Genomic DNA, 21,650 nt, shown 5'->3' on the forward strand with positions numbered 1-21,650 from the left:
GATACCATCCCGATAGTGAGAGATATATTCAAGGAGTGATGGGTATTGGCGCATAGAACATGTGTCCCAAGCCGTCCAATTCCGATCGGCCTCATTTGTAGGAAAAAATTCCTTGCTAAACATTGCTTCAAAAGCTGCCCAACTCTATGGTATGATGTTCTTCTCCTTGAGAGACATCCACCATTTGTAGGCCTTGCCTTCGAGAGTTAATCTCGTTTGCAGAGCTCTGACTGCATCCGGAGTACGTCGTAAGGCGTGAATTCCATCCCACTTGCTGAGAAAGATATTCACTGCATCCTTATTGCGGTCTCGGTTTTCTCCCTTAAAATTTGGTGGTTTAGTGTTTTTTAACAATTCATCCACCTCTTTGGCAGTGAGAGTATGCAACGTATCAGCAGTTGGGCCTTGCCCTAGATTAGAAATGCCCTGCCCTTGTGTGGCAACGTGCTCATGCATGTGGATGTCAGCAGGACTCTTAGACTGCTGATGCATTAATTGAATTACTAATGTGGATAGTTTAGTAACATTTTCATTTAAAGCTTTAAAATTTGCATCCATGACTGTTGTGCGTGTCTGAAGTGCACGAAATTCTTGAATATCGAGCAATTCATAAGTATCTTCTCCTGTCGTAGCATCGCACGTACTCTCCTTGAGAGGATCCGGTTGCGGGCCATCATTGGTAGGATCAGGAATACTTTGCTCAAAATTTAATGTCATATTGATATCCGAATCCATGGATACACAGTGCGGTGAAAGAAGTACTTAGAAAAAGTACATGATATTGAGAGCACTCGCAAAGTATAGGAGCCTTGCTAACTCCACTTGTGTGTCGTAGCACCTGACCTCGAAGAGGAAACAACTTGCACAATCGGCATAGAAAGCGAACCCTGAAAGATCGTCATTATCTCACAAGAGGATGGAAATCTTGTAGCCGAGACGGTTGAATCGTCACCGCTTTGAAGAAGCTTGATAATTGAAAGCTTCCCTAATTGTCGAACGATTATGTTGCATAAACGCCAAGCGAAACCGTCACAAGTGTAAAAATTCAAAAATCTGGAAATTCCGCAAGGACTGAGCGGAATCATGAGCCGTCAAGATCAAGAAGAAGCCGACATGGCTTGATGCTTGCACCGATCAAGGAGGTTCTTGCTTGTGACTAGCCGTGCTTGTGGGAAAGACCACCAAGAAGGGAAAAGGCTCAAAAAACTAAAGTATTTGGCCATGCAATGTGAAAAAGAGACCCAAAAAATTACGATTTCTGAGCAGACAACGTGATAGGAATTCGTGGAATGATGGGGAGGTTTGTGTGCCTTGCATAGTAGCAATTAGACCAAGATCTCCTGGAATCCAACCATTGAAGCCATGGCCATCCTCCCAAGCCCAAGCTTGCGCAGTTTCGTGCACCACACAAAGGCGTCCAAATCGGGAAACTATGCCCAAATTAGAAAGAAAAGACTGCTATTTTGGGAAAAACTCTAAAAAGGGCACGGTTCACACCTTAAAGCCCTTCTTTTAGGAGCCAAAAGTGAGAACGCCTAGAGAGAGAGAGAGTGGAAGAGAGACCTCCTAGGCAACCTATGCTCCGATACCAATGTAAGACAAGGGAAGCTAGAGCCTGAGAGTCCACCACCCAACCACCCATTATATAGGCAAGTCCCTGGCCCTTTGCCCTAGTTGGACTCCCCGTTCCACACCGCCTAGCCCGGCCCTTTCCTTGTCTAGTCCGGCTTTTCCGGTGTCCTGACAAGGGCGAGATGATGCAAAGTCTTGAACGCATGCCGCTCTACACTGGTGCAAAAATATCAGTTCTCCTTACCGCATTGGCAATGCTTAATTTGCAGTCTGTCTACGGTTGGTCTGACGCCTCGGTCACAGAGCTTTTCAAGTAAAAATATTTATCCTAAGCATGGTAAAGTGCAAATTACAGTTCATATAATGTCATCAAAGGGCCGACTTGTTCATGTAACATCAAGTTGCTGAATGAGAAAATCTTGCCAGAAGGGAATCACATGCCCCCCTACCCGTCCAACCGCTAAAAATCTATTTACTAATTTAGGCTTGGATTATCAAAAAATACATGCATGTCCTAATGATTGTATACTTTTTTGCAATGAGTATGCAAACCTAGAACAATGTCCCAATTGTGGATCAAACAGGTATAGGGAGGACACACAAGGAAAATTTATCCCTGCAAAGGTCCTTCGACACTTTCCTATCATTCCAATAATAAAGAGCATGTTTAGGTTCAAGTCCATAGCCGCTTTGATGACATGGAACTCAAATACTAGATCAACAGATGATGTTATGTGGGTACCTGCTGACTCTCGTGCATGGAAGCACATAGAGGAAAGTTGGCCTACATTTAAGAACGAGCCTTGATGTATCCGCTTTGGTCTGGCAATGGAAGGAGTAAACCCATTTGGATTACGGAGTTTGTCATGGAGCACGTGGCCTATTTGTCTGGTTAATTATAATCTTCCACCATGGCTCGCTATCAAGAAGGGCCATCTGTTGTTGTCATTGATCGTCCGAGGAAAGTACAAAGCAAAGAACATGGAAGTCTATCAGGCACCACTTATAGAAGAGCTCCAAATCTTGTGGACAGGAATCAATGTGGTTGATATGTCCCAACCAATCGGACGACGGAATGTACATGTGCAAGGCATTCTCATGTGGACCATGTACGATTGGCCAGGCTTCGGTGAGTGCTCAGGTAAGTGCCTTTAAAACCCTCACACACATGTGATTCATGGCTATGTCAACGCTTTTAAATATTAATATGTGATGTTTTAGGATTGAGTTACTCGGGAAGTCATGCATAACCGAAATGTGGTCCTAGACTTGGCTTCCGCCGCTCTGAGCATTTGAGGAAGACAGTTTACGAGGAGCATGGTAGATTTTTTCCTGAAGGACATGAGCTATGTGGACCAAACATATGCAAACATGGCATGCATCCACTGAAAGCAAGCAATTGGAAAAACATGTGGTTGGAGAGGGGAGATTGGATGCCACCTAGAATGAAAAGACTTTCTATTTTCCATGATCTCCCGTACTGGAATGACCTACTGATTAATCATATGCTCGAACCAATGCACATCTTCAAGAATGTGGGGGAGATTATCTGGAAGACCATCACTGGAAAAAGGGAGAGAAAGGCCCAAAGAGATGACCTGCAGGCTGTGTGTCGAATGCCAGAGATGTGGACTCGACTTAAACCCAATAGAAAGTGGTCTATACCAGAAGGTCCATGGGTTCTGAGTCGTGCAGAAGAAGCAACAAGTGAAGAAGACTATATCTTCATTCAAGACTCCCATAAGGTGCATGCGATGTTTGAAAACAACTTTTACGAGAGATGACAATCTCAGTGGTCTTAAGTCCCACGATGGGCACAAATTTTTACAGTTCATCCTACCAATTTCTATAAAGGGTTGTTTGACATTAGAAGAACAATCTACAAAATTAGTGAGTTGATACGCTGGATCAATTCAAAAGAGATAATAGAAGACAACATCGATGCAGCACGCTTAAATGCTATTGATGCAGTTCCATGGTGGAGAAGTACTTTCCAACAAACATTCTTACCATCCAAATGCATGTACTTGTGCATGTGGTCAATGAAGTTGCAGTTGTTGGGATGGTCCATAGCAGGTGGATGTTCTTCTTGGAGAGATTTATGAAGACTTTAAAGGGGTTTGTTCATCAAAGGTCTCGCCTCAAGGATAGCGTGGCCGAAGGATGGCTTGTACAAGAGTATCTTGTCCTCATCAGTGAATTTATTGTCTCAATTGATCCATAGATGCCCCAAAAGTGGACTATTGAGGTCAACGTCAAGGTGACAGGGAACGAGCTGCAGGGACAAGGCATTGTTAGGAAGATGGACATCACAATGCGATAAAAGGTTATGAGATTTTTCCTTCTCAACTCAGACATCATGCAAAAGTGGCTAGAGAGGTACTAAGGGGAAAAGCAACAATGTTTGACAGATTGCCTTCAATTCAAGTGCAACCGTGCAACTAGAAACCTTCCTTTTCCAAATCATCTTTAAAAATTGCTTGACTTTACAACTGGGCGGTGGTTAGATGCGACATTCTCAGAGGCAAAGAGGAGTGGAGTGTTGATTACTGAAGAGGAAGAGGAGATGTCAAGGGGTTGCGATTGGCATGTACATTTCACAACTTCCATTTCAAGTCCCACATGAAAATTAGTTTGCTTTAATAACTTTTAGTCTGTTTCAATTTTGTGGCTGCAGTATCACAAATATGGAGCTTTGTGGCCGCATGGGAAGCACTTCAGAGTGCAACGGATCGACGAACAAAGGGTTACTTTCGGCAGTGGTGTTAGGGAAAGCTTAGTCCAAGAAAGTAGGAGTAGTGCTAGGGATGAGAATACAGAGACTAGCCAGCTTGAATACTTTGGCTACATCCAAGACATCTTGAAGATTAGCTTTAGAAAGTTTGATATGTTTATCTTTGATGTCAAGTGGTTCAAAGTTATTAACAACGGCCCTAATGCAATTGTGCGCAAATACAAGAGTGGATTGATTCAAGTGAACTCTAGGCAGGTGTGGACAAATGTGCGGGATACATTCATACTTTTGCAGCATTGTGAACAATTTGTGTTCATACACGATCCACTATGGACAGAAAATGATGAGAATGATCTGTCTAAACCGTGCTGGCTCTATGTCGTTCAAGTTTCTCCATGTAGCAAGCAAGTGTGTGAAGGATTGGATGTTGAGCTCGAAGAGGTGATTCATGAACAAAGCGCACGACCGACTCCAACTTTAAGTTTAGATTTTGAGGTGGATGTCAGCATTGAGCAATTGTCTGAACCTAGAGATGAGGTGTCAAATAGTGAAGCTAATGCAAAGAGCGATGAAGAAGTAGAGTTCGATGACGAAGATACAAAAGTATAGATTGAGGTAGACATCTTTGGTGCATCAAATCTCATAGAGGATGAGAGATTAACTAATGACTTTTGCTAGGAAACCTTTTGTAAAGCTCTTTTTATTAGTCTACAATACACTTTCGATGTTGTCATTTGTGTAGCAGTTTCGTTGATTTGTTATTTGTATTGATTAAGCATTTCTTACGTAAACTAACGTATTTTGTGGGTGTTGTTTGTGTATGATTAGCCATGGCTAATGACGATGAGCCATACTCCTAGTTATAGTTTTCCTGTCACTCCCGCCGGCATGTCACCCAAGAAGATGGGCTCGTTTTTGTCTCAGTTCACACCAGAGCAGATCACGATGGCACAACACCTTTGGGGTTTAGGTCTCTCTAGACCTACTACTGTCGATCCTATGCCCGATACTAGTGTGGTCCCTACACCAAGCGGCCCCACACCTCAGTCTAGTGTGCCCTCTATGCCTAGGACTCGTGTGCCCCCTACACCAACGGGTGGTTCATCCTCGAGACGACATAGGCATCGTTCTCGAGGTGGTGGTTGTTGTTTAAGCAGTTCTACCAATGTGTCCACACCATCGAGAGAGAGTCCACCACTCTCTTCAATAGATAGTTCACAAATGGGCACACCAGGTACACCTTGGGGATCACACGAGCATGATCCTAGCAAGGTGTACAAGAGCAGGGATGGGGCTGTTGTGGCAGATGGGTCGGAAAGGCCATGCGATAGAGGATTCCACAGCTCTACAAAATTCAGTTTAGTCACTCTGTGATGGAGATTTGGGAAAACCTCAATGCTGAGAGAAAGAATTACATCGTCGACGCCATTCAAAGAGAGTACAGGCTGGCAGAGGGGTACGATCAAGTCTCGAACAACTGGATTTTGAGCGTGGCGAAGTACACAATGTCACACTGTCGGTCAGAGGCGAGAGACAGGTACAGTGACGGCAGTCCCAAGACGGCATGGTTGGACGCAGAGGAGTGGATGGGGATTTCACAAGAGACACAAGACAATCCCAATAGATTCCAGCAGCAGAGAGATGCAGCCAAAGCACGTTTGGAGTCTGCTGGAGCGTCACATCTTGGGAGTGGAGTCTATGATACGCTTCGACATGAGTTTGTAAGTATTATACGTATGCTTTAGATTATTGACAATATATATGTTATTTGAATATTTATCTAATGATTAAACCATAATTTTGCAGGAAGTTGCCATAAAGCGCCTTCTGACACGCCAAGAGGAGAAGTATGGGTACAAGCATGGACTTGTGGCCCTTTTGACCCAGCTACAGGAGGAGGGAGAGGACGTCGATTAGGAGGCATTACCATGAGGGTCTTCTCACTCAGTGATTTTTTGCATATATACAGTTTTGTAGTGCTTATGTTTATGGTTTATGGTTATGTTTATGGTATGGCACAAATGTTATGGTTAAGGTTTGACAGTCAACTTAAGATTATGGTTTTGCTATGATGGTATGACAATCATCTTATGGTTATGGTTATGGTTATGGTTGTGCAATGATGGTATGGCAATCCGGTGATGGTTATGGTTTTGCTATGATGGTATAGCAATCATGTGATAGTTATGGTTATGGTTATGGTTATGGTTATGGTTATGGTTATGGTTGCACAATGATGGTATGGATGTTATGGTTATGGTATGACAAGCAAGTTATGGTAATGGTTATGGTATGTCAAACAGGTTACGTTTATGGTTTTACAGTTTTCGACTCATGTTTCAATTATGTTAACAAGTTATGCTATTCTTACAATTTTGCTAATTGCCATACACTCACTCTTTAGTGTCAGCTTTTCGATGGAGTGCAGTTGCTTGTGCACTCTTCCTTTGGGCAAAGAGGGTTGTTTTCTTTTGCTGCAGTACATACAGCATTAGTTCCCACTCCTCTCTTCCCAAAAAAAAATTGCAGGTTTTGGTCGTCGATACAGGTGACGGTATGAGCATCAGTAGGGGCAACGGTATGAGTGTCGAAATTACTATACAAATACCGGTGCATATTACGTTGCGTATTTCGACGTGTATTTGAAGGTTTATTCCGACATCCTCTATATTGATGGTCATACGGACGCTACGATACCGACGTCTCTTCCAAGGCCTATTTCAACGCTTTTTAATTTAAAAAGTAACTTCATTTTGTTGGTACCTGCGCCAATTTTTGCGCGATGTCTTGTAGTGTATTCTTTAAAAGCATGACTCATTAATCTTTGAAATGTGGGAGGAGCATTAGTTAACCCAAAAGGAATAACCCAATAGGAAAAATACCCATTCACTTGCAAAGGCAGTTTTATGCTAATCTTTGGGGTCAACCAAAAGTTGATTGTATCCCAAAAAGCCATCTAAAAAGCTGTAAGCTTCTTTTCCTGCAGCTCGTTCTAAAACATTCTCAGTAATTGGAAGAGGAAAGTTGTCTCTAATGTTAGCTGCATTCACTTTCTTGAGATTGACACACACTCTTAATTTTTCATTTTTCTTGGGTACTACCACAATTGGAGACACCCAATCAGTGTGTTCAATTTCATAAATGAATTCAGCTTCCTTTAGCTTTTCTATCTCTTCTTTGATCTTTTTGGAAAATGTCTCATTATAAGTGTATGGCCTTTGTCTGCTTGGTTTTGCATCATCTCTCATAGGTATGGTATGTTGACAGATTTCTAGATCAACACCCTTGAGATCCTTATGAAGTGCGCGAGCGGGAGCGTGTGTGAGCATGTGTGAGTGTGTGCAGCGATGAAGGAGAGAGGAGAAGAGGAGACCTTGTGTTTGCAGGGGCTGAAACTCACTCTCTACATGTGAGCCCCCTTATTCTATTATGTACATAATGAATAAGTATAGTGGGCGAGCACCTGGCCTAACCGCCACATGGGGCTTTACCCCAACAACCTCGCACATAAAGGCCAATGTGGCTGTGAGAGAGAAAAGAAAACCGTACAAAACCTGTACAAGGCCATCACAAGTATGACCTCAGCCAATGCCCACTGGCTCACTGAATCTGTGTGCATCCAGCTCTAATTGTAGAGGAAGTATAGAGCGATCGACACCATACTCCTCACCAAAGCCGCACACATCCTGCAGGTATCTCACCATATGCTACAAAGTACCCCTATGCTCAAGGCCAACGTCAATCACTGCATGACTAACTGCTCCCACTGCAAATGCACCTACTGCAAATGCAATTTCGGGTCTCGAGATGAGTATCTCGTACATGAGACTCCCGAATGCTGATGCAATCCTATCAGTATCTGCCAATCTGACCATCTCAATCAAATCTGCCTCAAAACCCCACTCATGGAAATCACCCTGACACCCAAACTCCAACCTGGAATCCATCCTCGTGTCCATCGCATGTCACATGTGGAGAGCATCTGTCTATCCTGAACCCTGTGTGGTAAGAGCAATGTCTAGCTTTAACTCACATACATCAGCCTCTGGCCTAAGCATATCCATGAATGACTGAATCACGGTTGAATCCTTAGTACTCAAGTCATCCATATCTGTCATCGTATCCACAAATGACATGCCCTATTGAACAGCTATCTACACAACTAACTCAACATGCTCACAAACTGGAGCATCATGCAACCTATCTGCAAAAGAGACATGCTTCATCTCTCTGCATGGCTGCGTACTCACAAAAACTGTGTCGTCTCGCACATGACGTACTCACATCGCATGAATCGTGCCAACACTAGCACCTCTAGCTATGACTAGCTGTCCACAATGCAATCAGAAACTGTGCTCATCCAACACTACCTGGCATCCACTGTCTCGTAAGTGACTCACAGAGATCAAGCTTTGCGTCAAACCTAGCACATGGCATACATCTCACAACATGTATGATGCACCACTCGTCAACGATAGTCTGAAATCTCCTGCACCAATTATGTCATGCATTGAACCATTAGCTAGACACACACGTCCAAGCATACCACTAGCATATGTGCTAAACCACTCACGACTCGGCGTGACGTGAAACCTAGCACTCACATCTAGTATCCAATGCGAAGGTAATGTGTCGTCAAAAACCAACATAAGAAAGTCAAAAGTAAACATGAAAGCAAAGGCGATATCTCCGTCATGCGTAGCCACATACGCTACATCTGCTCCCACATCATCCAAAGTGATAGCATCCCTCTTGTGCTGTCTCCTGCGCTGTCTCATGCGCCGAAAACAACGCCTACGTACATGCCTTGTATGACCACAATGCCAACACACAACATCTCTATGTCTGCAAGATCGTCCTTTGACTGTAGGCTTGACTGTAGCCATCTCTCTAGACTCATTTGTGCCAAAAGCATTGCACAATCTTTTCCATAACTCTCTAGTTGTACATGCATCTAAACCAATGCGATAGACAGACTCACCAAGGTGTAACATGATTGTCGAACGTGCAAGCTCATCCAAGTCCTCCCACTCATCGTCAGTCATAGATTCTGGCCTAGCATCCATGCCCTTTAGTGGCAACACTTGGCCCAACTGAGTCAATGCATCATGCATACCTGCTTTCCACTGCTCAAAGTTTGAACCATCAAACTTTGTATGGAAAAGCATAAACCCTGACAATGATGTACATGCCAAATCCATGGCGATAACCTGTGACAAGACCAAGCACAAGTCGATCAATTGACAATAGCCAAATCCTGGCTAACTCATACACCATCAAAATACAACATAAGCTGACATAAGCTATATAAGAGAAGTATCATCAAATATGGCGATCAATGTAACGAAACAAAGTGAGCAAAATCGCTCAAATGATGCCAAAACACCCGCTCTAATTCAAGAGCACTATGTGGTAATCAATGAAACTATCATCAACAATCTCCCTCCTGAAGAGATTACCACATGTATGTCAAATGACATAATCCGGTGAGCAAACACTCTCACAATGCGATGCCAAAACACTATGGCAAAGCAACCACTGAGTGCCAAATGCAGTCAAAACATGATTGCAAACCATGCGCATAAACAAATAAACTCGCAAGAAAAAATCGGCAGATTTTTGGTAGTATTTGGCTATCTAACCATAATAACCATACATGCCATAAACATGCTCAAAACCATGATCAAATCATGCGCAAAATCCACACTCAAGTATACATGAGCTACCCCAAAGTCTCAACTCCTTAAACTTGTAAAACAATCTTGTAATCCGAAACACAAAGTTCATCAACCGCACTCTTTAAGCGAAGCATATACTAGCATAAACTTAGATGCAAACCAACCAAAATATGACACAAATTGATGCTCAAAATAGCTGAAAATAAGCCAACATATTCCATTGCAAGGCGAAGAATACATCTTCCGAAAAGCGCACATCATGTGCATCCACATGGCAATATAAACGAGCATCAAGCATGTACCAAACGTGTATCAAAGAGCATCCAAATGAGCTGAAGATTCAGCTCACAATCATGCCAAAAATGCTTGCAAAACTCTCTACAAATCTATGCACCACACTTTCCAAAATCTGCTCAATCACATAAGTCAATGCACATAACCTGTGATGAAACCACTCTCGAACCTAAGAGTCCACAAGAATTCATACATCCACGAACTATTCTCAATGTGTGCGCATAAATGTGTTGAAAATATCAACCCACACTCTCTTCACTGAGAGCAAAACATCAATGCACAAAACAAGATAATGACAAACCTCAATCAAAGCTCTCTAAATGTAGCAAATCACCACAATATGCATACATAATCTTCAAATTTTTGAATACCCTGCAGCCTTTCAGCCTATATCTTCCAAACCGCTCAAAATTTGCAGAAACTTCCTTCTGCAAAGTTGTAGACCATGCGAAAGCGGTTGAGATTGATGGGAATGGATCTAAAATGTGGTTTTTATACAGGTCAAAACAGATTTGTAAAAATCTGAACCTGTGTACCCTAGTCGTGCAGGCAGTCTGAGTGACGTATCTCAGAATTGGTGAAGATTTTGAGAAAACTTTCTTCTGCAAAGTTGAAGAGGACAAAAAACCGGTCGAGACCCACAAAAATCGGCTTGAATGAAGACATTTTGGTAGGCCAAAATAGATCGGCAAAATAGTGCTGCAGTTTTTGCTACTTCTCTGCCTGCTTCTCCGCTGAGCTCCAATGGTGCTCCCAATCTCTGTGCTCTGATACCAGTTGAAGTGCACGAGCGGGAGTGTGTGTGAGTGTGTGCAGCAATGAAGGAGAGAGGAGAAGAGGAGACCTTGTGTTTGCAGGGGCTAAAACTCACTCTCTACATGTGAGCCCCCTTATTCTAATATGTACATAATGAATAAGTATAGTGCGCGGGTACCTGGCCTAACCGGCCACATGGGGCTTTACCCCAACACCTTATAAGACCAAGCAAAGATATCTCAATATCCTTTCAGTAATAAGCTTAACAAAATTGCTTCTTCTTCTTTTGTCAGGTCATTCACAATGTAAGCAAGTCTAATCTCTTCTCCTGGTTCGGCCATATCTATCTTCTTTACATTTTTAGATCCTTCATAGGACTCGTCGTGTTTTCGTAGTTTCCTGGCAGGTTGTTCGACTATAAATTTTTTATCTTGGAGAGTATATTTCTTGTAATGGGATGGAACACTCATTACATCTTTACCTTCCTCCTCAGTGGTTTCCATTTCAATTGTATATATCTCCTTTAGAGCTTTTTTCAACTCTTGATGCTTCTTTCTTCGTTCAACTCATGTCATGGTTGAAACCTTGCCCTGCTATTTAGATTTTTCTTGAGTTCCTTTCTCGTTTTTCTCAATGTTTTTGATATTTCTTGCTTTTTGTTTAAACGATATCTACCATTAATTTTGTCTTTAACACAATCATGTGCATCTATCTGCATCAAAAACTGTGTTCTACTCGAGACTGATGGCATAGGTCGAGATTCCAAGTTTGTCGTGTCTCTTTTTCTTCTATACCATTTTTGTCTTCTTGGTTTCTGGTTTGGAAAGTCAAAACACTTTTCCTTCCCTCCTTTCAAGAGTAGTTTAGCTCGCACATGTTCTTTTTTCGACCCCGAATCATCTGAGGTAGCTGAATGTTCTTTTAACTCATCTGTTGTATCATAATAGAGGTCTGAAAAGACTTGTTGAGCTTTCATTAAGTCCTTGGATTCTTGAATTTCGTCTTCAATGTGAAGGGTTGAGATCATTTGTATGGGAATTATGCCATAGCCATCCTCATTGCAAAATTGAGTAGGCATAGACGTATTTACACATACATCCATTGTTGCTAAAATTTGAGTCCACTCAAATGGCTCAAACAAATGCTTTGGAACTTGGGTTCAGGTACATAGGCTTCATCTGTGCAATCCCTTTCTAAGATATGTTCTTCACGTTTTAAGCTCCCGTTTTTTGAGGCATCGCACATCCAAATAGGTGTGTCTTTGTTCAACCAAGATGGAATCTTAGTTTCAACCAAAGAGACTGAGTCAAATTCTTGTACGGGCGTTTTCATGACATCTCTATAAGTGTGATCTTTTAGATTAACCCTTGTTATTGATCCCACTTGCTTCAAGAACAGGTAATTGTTTTCCCAATCCTAGATAAGTTGTACTTGTCGCATGAAAGGTCTTCCCAAGATGATTTTATAATTGAGTTTCTTTCCAAAGTCCACTATTGCAAAAGTGTGCTGATAATCAATTCCACAGGAATTAACTATCACTTTTTCAAGCAATCCTAAGGGTCTTTCGATATGTCCATCAGCCAATTGCAATTTTATTTGAGTTTGTCTAATGGTTGGTTGTCCCCATGATTCCCATACTTCTTTCGTGGCTATGGCTATGCCTCCCCGCTATCCAGTATTGCTATGTTTTCTATATCATTATATGTCACTGGAAGAGTTGTGTTTCCTTCTTCCCCTTCGTAGTATTCTTCGACTTTTTTCATTGGAACAGATCAAATCTCTTTGTTATCCATTCCGTGTTTCAACTTTTCCAAATTTTTCACGATTAGCCCTGTTATCCCCACCTTCTGTAGAGTTTTCTGTAGATCATTCCATATATATGGTCTGATTTTTAAAAGTTCTCCTAAAGTAAGACTGCATTAAATGGGTGTAGACATGATTGAATGAATGTTATCTACCTCTAGGGTTTATTTTTCTCTCTTTACCTGAGTGGTTTTACACACTATGGATTCGTATTTGTTATCTCCTGAGAAAGAGGGTAATGTTTTTAGAGTCATTGGTTTAGACATTCCTGAAGCTTTAGAGCCACAATCCCCATACAAAGATTGTACATCCATGTCCATATCAGGAGGTAGATTGTCTAAGCAAACTCCCTCTATAGGGGCTGACTTCAAAGTTAGGCTTCATCCTTAATCTCTCACTTTTTCCCATAAGTGTCCTAGCCATTCTTCTTCTACGAATGGATTTCCATCTAAGGTATCTTTATGTTAGGCACTATGAGTTCTGGCTCTTTTGTTACAAGGTGGGATTCTACCACCACTGTGGATTTCTCTTTACTCGTTCCTACAAGCTCCTCAGGTTTTGCCATACTCTCAAGCTTGGGTTTTTGTTTTTTCAGTATCTCTTGAGTAATTGTTACCAAATTTTGATAAGCTTCAAGCCTTAGCTGCTTCCATATCTGGAGAGGATAGAATTTTCAATTTTTTCCCATGTTTTGGTCTACTTTAAGTCCCACTTGGTAAGCTTCCAAGGTTGCATTGATTGGCTCAAAAAAAATTTCTACCAAAATTGATCCTCCAAATTTGACGGAGGTTTCCTTGATTTCACTTCCAGATTCTTTCACTTTTTCCTAGAATAGTTTCTTTGATTTCTCCTCAATTTCAGCTCTTTGTTTTTGTTTTCTCATCTCATACCTTTTGCTTCTGCTTCTTTTGGTCTTTTGAGAGGAGATTTAAGTATTCTCTGAATCATCAGAGGAGTTATGTTTCTTTTTCTTAGCCTAGGCTCTGGTGATTACCTTGATCGTAACAATCAGTTCACTCTTAGATGAGCTACTAGGTATCACTTGGACTACGTTCACTACTGTTTTAACCTTGTTTAAAGGATTTTTGGACAATCTTCAAGGAAGTTTCCTCCCTTTTTGCAACATTGCATACAAAGATTCAACTAGGTTAATGTTCTTGTCAGGCTCTGGGCATTCATTTTTCCAATGATCATCTGTACCACAGTTATGACAGCTCCCAGTTCTTGGCTTAATCATGGGTCTTACCATAGGAGATCTAACACCTTGATTATCTACATAGTACATCGGTGCAAGCTCTGGTGTAGTATAAGTCACAGATTCTTCCATTGATGGTGGATGTGAATTATACCAATCTCCTTCTACCATTATTGTAGATGGACTAGGCTCAGCATAGGGTGTAACACGCACTAGTGCTTGTTTACAATTGATTCTTTTGGATAGAGCAACATTCTGAGATTCCACCTCAGATTCTACTTACCCTACTCCTAGGTTCTACTGCAATGGGGTTGTGAAAAGTGTCCACAAACACTCATTTTCTTGTTTTTTATGGTTTTTTGAGCCTTAACACTAGGTTGGTAACCTAACAGGACATAAAAGTGTCCTTTCAGGGTTTTGAAAAAAACCTCCAAAACCATAGTAGATCCACTCATTTTGTAAAATCATTTCATGAGGTTATAGTTCAAGGTCTACTACACATGGAAAAAATAAGAAACTTGTAAAATTTCTCATCTTTTGGTCACACCAAGCCTCCAAAGTTGATGGACCAGTACATTTTCATCAAAAAAGTCATTTCTTACGTTTTGTTGCATAAAAATAAGATTGGGGATTTTTGCAGGACTTGAGATAAATTTCCTAGTTAACTTCAATGGGTTGGTGATATGAACATATGATTGCTTCTCACTCATTATTTTTTGTTTTGCCAAAAGAAATAGGAACAAAAAAGTTGAATTTTTACCATTCTGCAAACCTATCGTCAAAGTTTTTATAGCCACGCTCAATACAAATAATATATGTATGTTTTCTTAGTTCCCTATTGTGCTTTAGGTTCATAAGGAGCCATGGAGCATGTCAAAAGAATAATACATCTCTTACCAAGGGGACTCCTAGGGACAAAGATGAAGTGCTAAATACAGCAAACATGAAAAAATTGGGTTCAACATTAGGAGTTGTAGAATCCCATACAAACTATTCAATATCTAGCCAAATTTGATCCTTATGATTAGATATGGTTACTACCTACCAAATGCATGTAGTTGTCACAAGAAACTAACAATATTGAAAAAGCTATACTTGATATACTAGAATGTTTCGTTTTCTTCTATAATTGAAAAAATCAACCATTGTTGTCTACTATGCAAAATAGGGTATTAGGTGCCCCAAAACTCAAGGAATATTAGCTTTATGTTACAATATGCGACATAGAAAATCAAAACTGCATTTGGATAACATGAAAGACACCAAAAAAATTATAGAAGAGCTAAAATTGGCTAAAAAACTAGACTTGACAATTTATGTGATTTGGTCATAACTTACAACTTTAACATTTATTTCTCCCTAGAAGCATCACCACATGTTGAGGACTACTAAAGATAGTTCTCTATCATTATAGACCTCACAAACATGAATTCAAGAGTGGTATAGTTGCAAAAAGTTGAAAAAAGCCAAAAACAGGACCCGTTTTTTCACACAGTTTAGGTTGTGAAATGTTGTGCAAGGACAAGGTTAAAGATGGAATTGATACTCCAAAAAAATGTCGAGTTTGTTTCAGCTCATGAGACAACTTTCTAGATAGATAGCACCTCAAAATCCATTTTGAAACTCTTGACATAATTCAAGGAAAATGGTCACTTAACGGAACATAAAAGTGTCCAAGGACATAAAAGTGTCCCATTACCAACCTAGTGTTAAGACTTTTCTCGTTCATCAATCATTCTCAAAATCTGAAACTAGTCCTACAATCCTAAAAGGTACTTAGTAAGTACAACCTACTTCCAAGCTACTTCTACACAGCAAAAGACGACAATCTTAAGCTATGAGATTTTTAAAAGAAAGTTTTGACTTTAGGAGATCCTAGAGGAAGTTAAAGGATAACTTCAAAGACGCTCATGTTTTTCCCTAGTTTAGGTCTCTTCGATCCCCGGCAGTGGCGCCAAATGTGGGACGGGTGTCTAACCTCACTCCTATCTTATTGCAAATGTAACGAGAACCACAAATATAATTGTCAATCCATGGGACGAAGTTGACTCGACTAGTGCATAGAGGCTATAAGAGGTTGTCAATATCTTGGAAAGCAACAAACAACTCGCATCTAACTCAAGCTACACTCAAATGACTGAAATCACCAGAAGCTAATCGCTTATCGACAAACAAATCACATCCGTTACAGTATCAACTAACATCCAAACGTCACAAAACTTCTAGTACATGTTTATAAGACCTAAGCACACATGCTTATGGTCTCAAATCTCACTTTAGTTCAAGTGCAAAAATCACGATTATTAACAGCAGTGAGTTTTTGACCTGGTCATTTTCGACCCAAAATTCATCTAAATGCTTAGCAATGATGCCTCAATACCCCACCTATACTTACTTTATGATTTTGAAGCTTAAATTACTACTTATGATGAAATTAGGCCACGGGTCGGCGACGCCAAAAGCTACGGATTACCATGAAATGCTTACGTCAATGCGTAGAGATCTTACCTGCGGTTGTAACGCAACAGATAGCACTACAATGTGACAACTACGAAGGGAGTAGGAAGTGCGAGAAGGAGAGAAGTGAGCACTATTAGCTCATGTTGTTTTTCGATTATCCAAAACTTACAAAAATTAGCTTTGATACCTTAGCCAAGGTTTTTGTGGTCAAAACTAATAATCTGGGAGCTCTAACTAAAGACAGGCTGATACAACTGGAAGCTTGTAGCCCCAGCTCATCAATTACAATGTTTATCATAGAAAGTAGGAGTTACAATATTTCCGATTCATCAAAATAATAAGTGCTTTGACAATGAAAGCTCCAAAAAATGTTATCCGAGTTAGCTTGCTGCTAACAATGAAACATTAGGATCTTTTAGAGACTCTTTGACAAAAATCATGTACGCAAAAAACTGAGCTCTTCATTGATTTATCAAAAGCAAGAGGATTTACAAGTGGAATAGTGCAACCACGCTCACTAGAATCTATATACATGGTATTTCTCCTGTAGGTGAAGTACATTCTCCTTTCACGGAACTTCATATTGGGAGCCATGCGATCAAACCATGGCGCCCCTCGGATAGCATCCTCATGTTGTAGAGGAGCGATGAAAATTTCTTCTTTGTCAACAAAGCTTTGGACATGAAGCCTCAACTTCCCAATCAAGGGAGTAACGGAGGCTTGTTGTCCCTTGAAAGCTGTGTCAGCCATTATCATATCTCCCATCTCTAAATCTTGAATGCCCAACTTGGTGGCCAACTCCATTGATATGAAGTTGTGAGTAGAGCCAGGGTCAAGAGCCAGGGTCAAACAAGATGAACGCATCATGCTCTCTTACCTTTCCCCAAGCATAGGAAAGTGATGATTCTTTACAATGAAGATCCTCTTTTGGAGCTTCGATGGTGGAAGCCCTAGGAGTCTCATTGCGATCATTCTTCTTGGGGAAAGAACAATAGCCATGTCCTTGCTCCCCACACTTGAAACACTTATGGTCCTTGCAAAAAGCTTCAAGCTCTTTAGGGAAAGTTTGTTTTTGCCTTTGTAAACTCCCTTCTCCTTGGACCAGTTGTTGTTGGAAGTGCCTTGGAAAGAATTTTGAGCATTGGTTTTCCCCTTTGCATCATTTTTGTCTTTGTTTTCCATGGGCTTGACATTCCATCTGGCCCCTTGATGGAAATTAATGCGTGAAGCAACCATGGTGTGATGGATTGCTGTGGTGATAGAACCAAGCCATTAAGAGTTGATGTACTCGGCCATCCCTTCAGGTAATCCCGCACAGAATTGCTGCTTTTGCTCGGCAAAGTCTATCTTTTAAAAGACAGTAGCATTGAGATGTAAATCCCAAAACTTTTCTACATACTTGTGGATGGACTCATGAGAGAGAAGCTTCAAGATGCACCATTTGGTAAGCACTTTGTCCTTTGCATCACTTGCAAGGAATCGCTTCATGATGGAAACTTGTAGAGTTTTCCATGTCTTTGGGGCTTTGTCGTTGCCACGAAGGCTAGCCCACCATTGACGAGCTGATTTTTGGAAGTGCATAGCTACATGGTGTATCTTGGACGACTCCGTGAATCCCTCAAAGCTTTCCATGTCTTTGGGACTTTGCCGATGCCACGAAGGCTAGCCCACCATTGACGAGATGATTTTTGGAAGTGCATAGATACATGGTGTAGCTTGGAGGACTCCATGAAGCCCTTGTCTCCAAAGGCCGCATCAGATTGTTGGATGAAGGTGCACACTTTATTGGTAGCACCAAAGGTGTCATCATAGGTGAGAGAAAAGATACTCTTTCGTCCCTCCTTGAACTTGTTTAGCTTTTGTGACCTTTGCCATGCAGGGTATGATTTACGATGTCCTCCCCTCCTGTATTCTCTAGGAGAATAGCCATAACTTTCATCGAAAGAGGAGGAAGGTGAAGAAGAAGGAGAAGAGGGTGACCTCTTTCTTGACCTTTTCTTCCTTTGTTCCTCTCTTCCCTTTTGGAATGACAAGGAGAAGGACTCTGTGTTGATCTTTTCCTCTTGGAAGGAGTGGACGATCGTCTAGACCACCATCTTTGTGGAGTCACATCTTCAAAGGAGCTTAAAGTTTCATTGCTTTCTTGCTCTTTGGATTCCTACTCTCGTATGGGAGAGAGTCTTCTTTTAGGGGTCTCTTCAAGAGGCCTCCTAATCTCTCTCTCCTCTTGGACAAGAAGGGAAATCTCATAAGTGCGAAGCTGTTGAGTAACTTCAACTTGCAAAGCAGGGTTGCCCATAGCTTGCTGCAACCTAGTTACGAGATAATTCACAAACATGGGGGCATCATCTTTAGCACCTTCATTTGCAAAATCAAAGCTATCAATGTTTATTCTACTCTCTTGGTTATTGTCAGCCATGTTAACAAAATTTGTGTACGTACTTAGTGTATGCTTTGGCAATTCAAAGCCTTAGTTGCCACTCCTCTTAGCCTTTGAAAATCGGCTCTTAAGTATCTACACCCACGGCTCAAAGTGTTTAATTATAGAAAGTAGTGGAGTAGGTCTAACATAGTAGAGTTGCCGAGGGCTAGCTCCTTTTGGACTTCTTATGGCTCAATAATGGTAAAGTCGTAGGCAAGTCTAAAAAGAGTCCATTAATAAGTCCAAATCTCCTGAGGTGTGCACCATATCCCACATAGTGGGCTCAATAAAACCGATAATAGATCCCAGGTCCACTTACCCTAATATAATTAACAAAATCAACCATTTATAGGCTACTTAAGGACCTATCTTCTTAAGCAAGAAAAGAGAAACCAAATTCTCTGATACCAATGTTATGGAATTGGCCTAGTAACTTGAGAGTACCGAAAATTAGAGAGAGTACTTTTGTGAAATTACTTTGTGAGCATAGCGGGTGAATATAATTGTTGGTAGCAACATAAACATATAATTTAGTTAGCTTGGCATTAAAATTTCTTTTGCAAGAGAGAGAATTTAGAGACCATGACAACATTTGAGGACCGGATTTATGTGGAGCCAATCCTCCCTCCAATAGGCATTTGTATTATGATTTCTCCCATCAAGAGAGACTTGTTACAATACAATCTTTGTGTTCCTTGTGACCTAGGTGATGCAATGAAGATGGAAAGCTTCATGCATCACGAGCATAAAATATACTTTGTGGAAAGCTTTAAGTATCCCAAGCCTCAGTCCCAAGACCTCAAGCACCTTTAAAGGTGGAGAGAGATCCCTCCAAGCCTAACCAATCATAAGCAGGAGCCATACCAAGCAACAAGGGTAGCCATGGGACAAGTGTTCCCCTTTCCCCTTTAAGAGAGAGGACTTGATAAATGAAAAATCAATTAATCAAATCTCATAAATTATCATTGGACCCCTTGGGTGGCCAACCAATAGGCTTCACGCACACCATGAGGGCAACATGAGGAGCAACTTGACAAGTGTCCCTTTTTCTTTCATTGCACCAAGCATGCCTTGTGTAAGTGTTTGTGTGTGTTCTCTCTCATCCCTTCTCTTGTAGGGCTCGCCCCCTTCTTGTAGGGATTGAATCGTGACTTTTGCACACCTCAAGCCACTCAACCTTGGGCCTAGTTCTCACCACAAGCTTGACCCTTAAGCCCCTCAAGCTCGGGTTGGGGTTCTCACCTCAAGTACAACCCTAGCATCTCAAGCATGACAAGCACCTCAAGCATCTCAATCATCAAGCACCTCAAGCATCTCAAGAATCTCAAGCATCTCAGTCATCATCAGGCACCTCAAGCACCTTAGTCATCAAGCACCTTAAGCTTGGGCGGGGTTCCCACCTCAAGCTCAGCCCTAGCTTAACTAAGGTCAAAGGACTTTTACACTAATTATTGGAGGTCTTCAATGAAGCTAACCCTAAGGTCTTATGCTCCATTGGTTAGCCTTGCTCTTTGATTGACCATCTCTCATTTGGTCCCCTTTATCATTGGCCCCGTATTGAGATAGATCTACAAGCACGTGTCTATATCTAAACCCTTCTTCCCATTTATTCTCCCACATTAAACGATCAATTTAATATGAGAAAATCATTTGGGTTGGTTAAATATTAGATTTTATGACATTACCTCTCTCTTGAAATCATAGTCGTCCTCGACTACTATGAGATAGAAGAGATAAATCCTTAGTCATTAGTCATTATTACCCTTTTTACCCTAGGACATCTTTACAAGATGTATGACCAATCCATTTGGTGCTTGGGAGACATAGTTGCCGCAAGCATGTCTGCTCTTTAGTCCATTTCATTCTCCCAAAGTAGAGTGAAAATATCTACTTGGTGTTTGAGAGACGCTGTCATCACAAACATGATTCTAAGCATGCATACTATTTGAATTTGTGCGCAATTAAAAAGAGAACTAGTCTTATAAGACAAAAACATGGGTCATTTAAAAGAAATTTGTACATTTTCTTACTCTAATGTAGCACTGTAAGCATTGACAAGGTTCATGCTATCCTTAAGCTGTATTCCTTGCATCCATCTAGCATCTTCAAAAGGATATTTTTTGAACTTAATAAGATACCGTCGGATAATCTTACCATGTCATAGTACCTTGTCTTCATGCGTCGAAGGATAGCTTCGGTTTGTAGCACCTCTTCTTGGTCTTCAACTTCGAGAGGGTCTTCAATAATTGGTTCACTTGGTGGCTCTCTTTTGTAGGTCTTGAGTAGGCTCACGAGAAAATCATTGTATATGATCGAATGGTTGGGCAACTTGACTTGGTAGGCCGTCTCATTGATAGGCTTCAAAATTTGGAAAGGACCATAGTATCTTTTTGCTAGCTTAGCATAATACTTTTGATGGCCCGTAGGATTTTTGCTCGTGGTTTTCCTCAATCGAGCCTTAGGAAACTTAAGCAAGACCCAATCATTTTCTTTGAACATTAAGGCCCTTCTGTGCTTGTCACAGCAACAGCTTTTTGCCTTTGTTGAAAGATGGATATAGCCTCCTTAATCTTTGGAAAAGATTCTTGTAGGTCACGGCTATACTCATCGGCAGTAGCAAAGATCTTCCGATGTACTTTGAGTAGCAAGGGACTTTTAGGCCTTCCCTCAATGATCTCAAAAGGTGATTTTCCCATAGAAGTATGTACAGTATTATTGTAGTCATACTCTACAAGA

This window comes from Adiantum capillus-veneris, chromosome 8 (assembly GCF_014529385.1).
Source record: "Adiantum capillus-veneris isolate H3 chromosome 8, ASM1452938v2, whole genome shotgun sequence".
NCBI lineage: Eukaryota > Viridiplantae > Streptophyta > Polypodiopsida > Polypodiales > Pteridaceae > Adiantum > Adiantum capillus-veneris.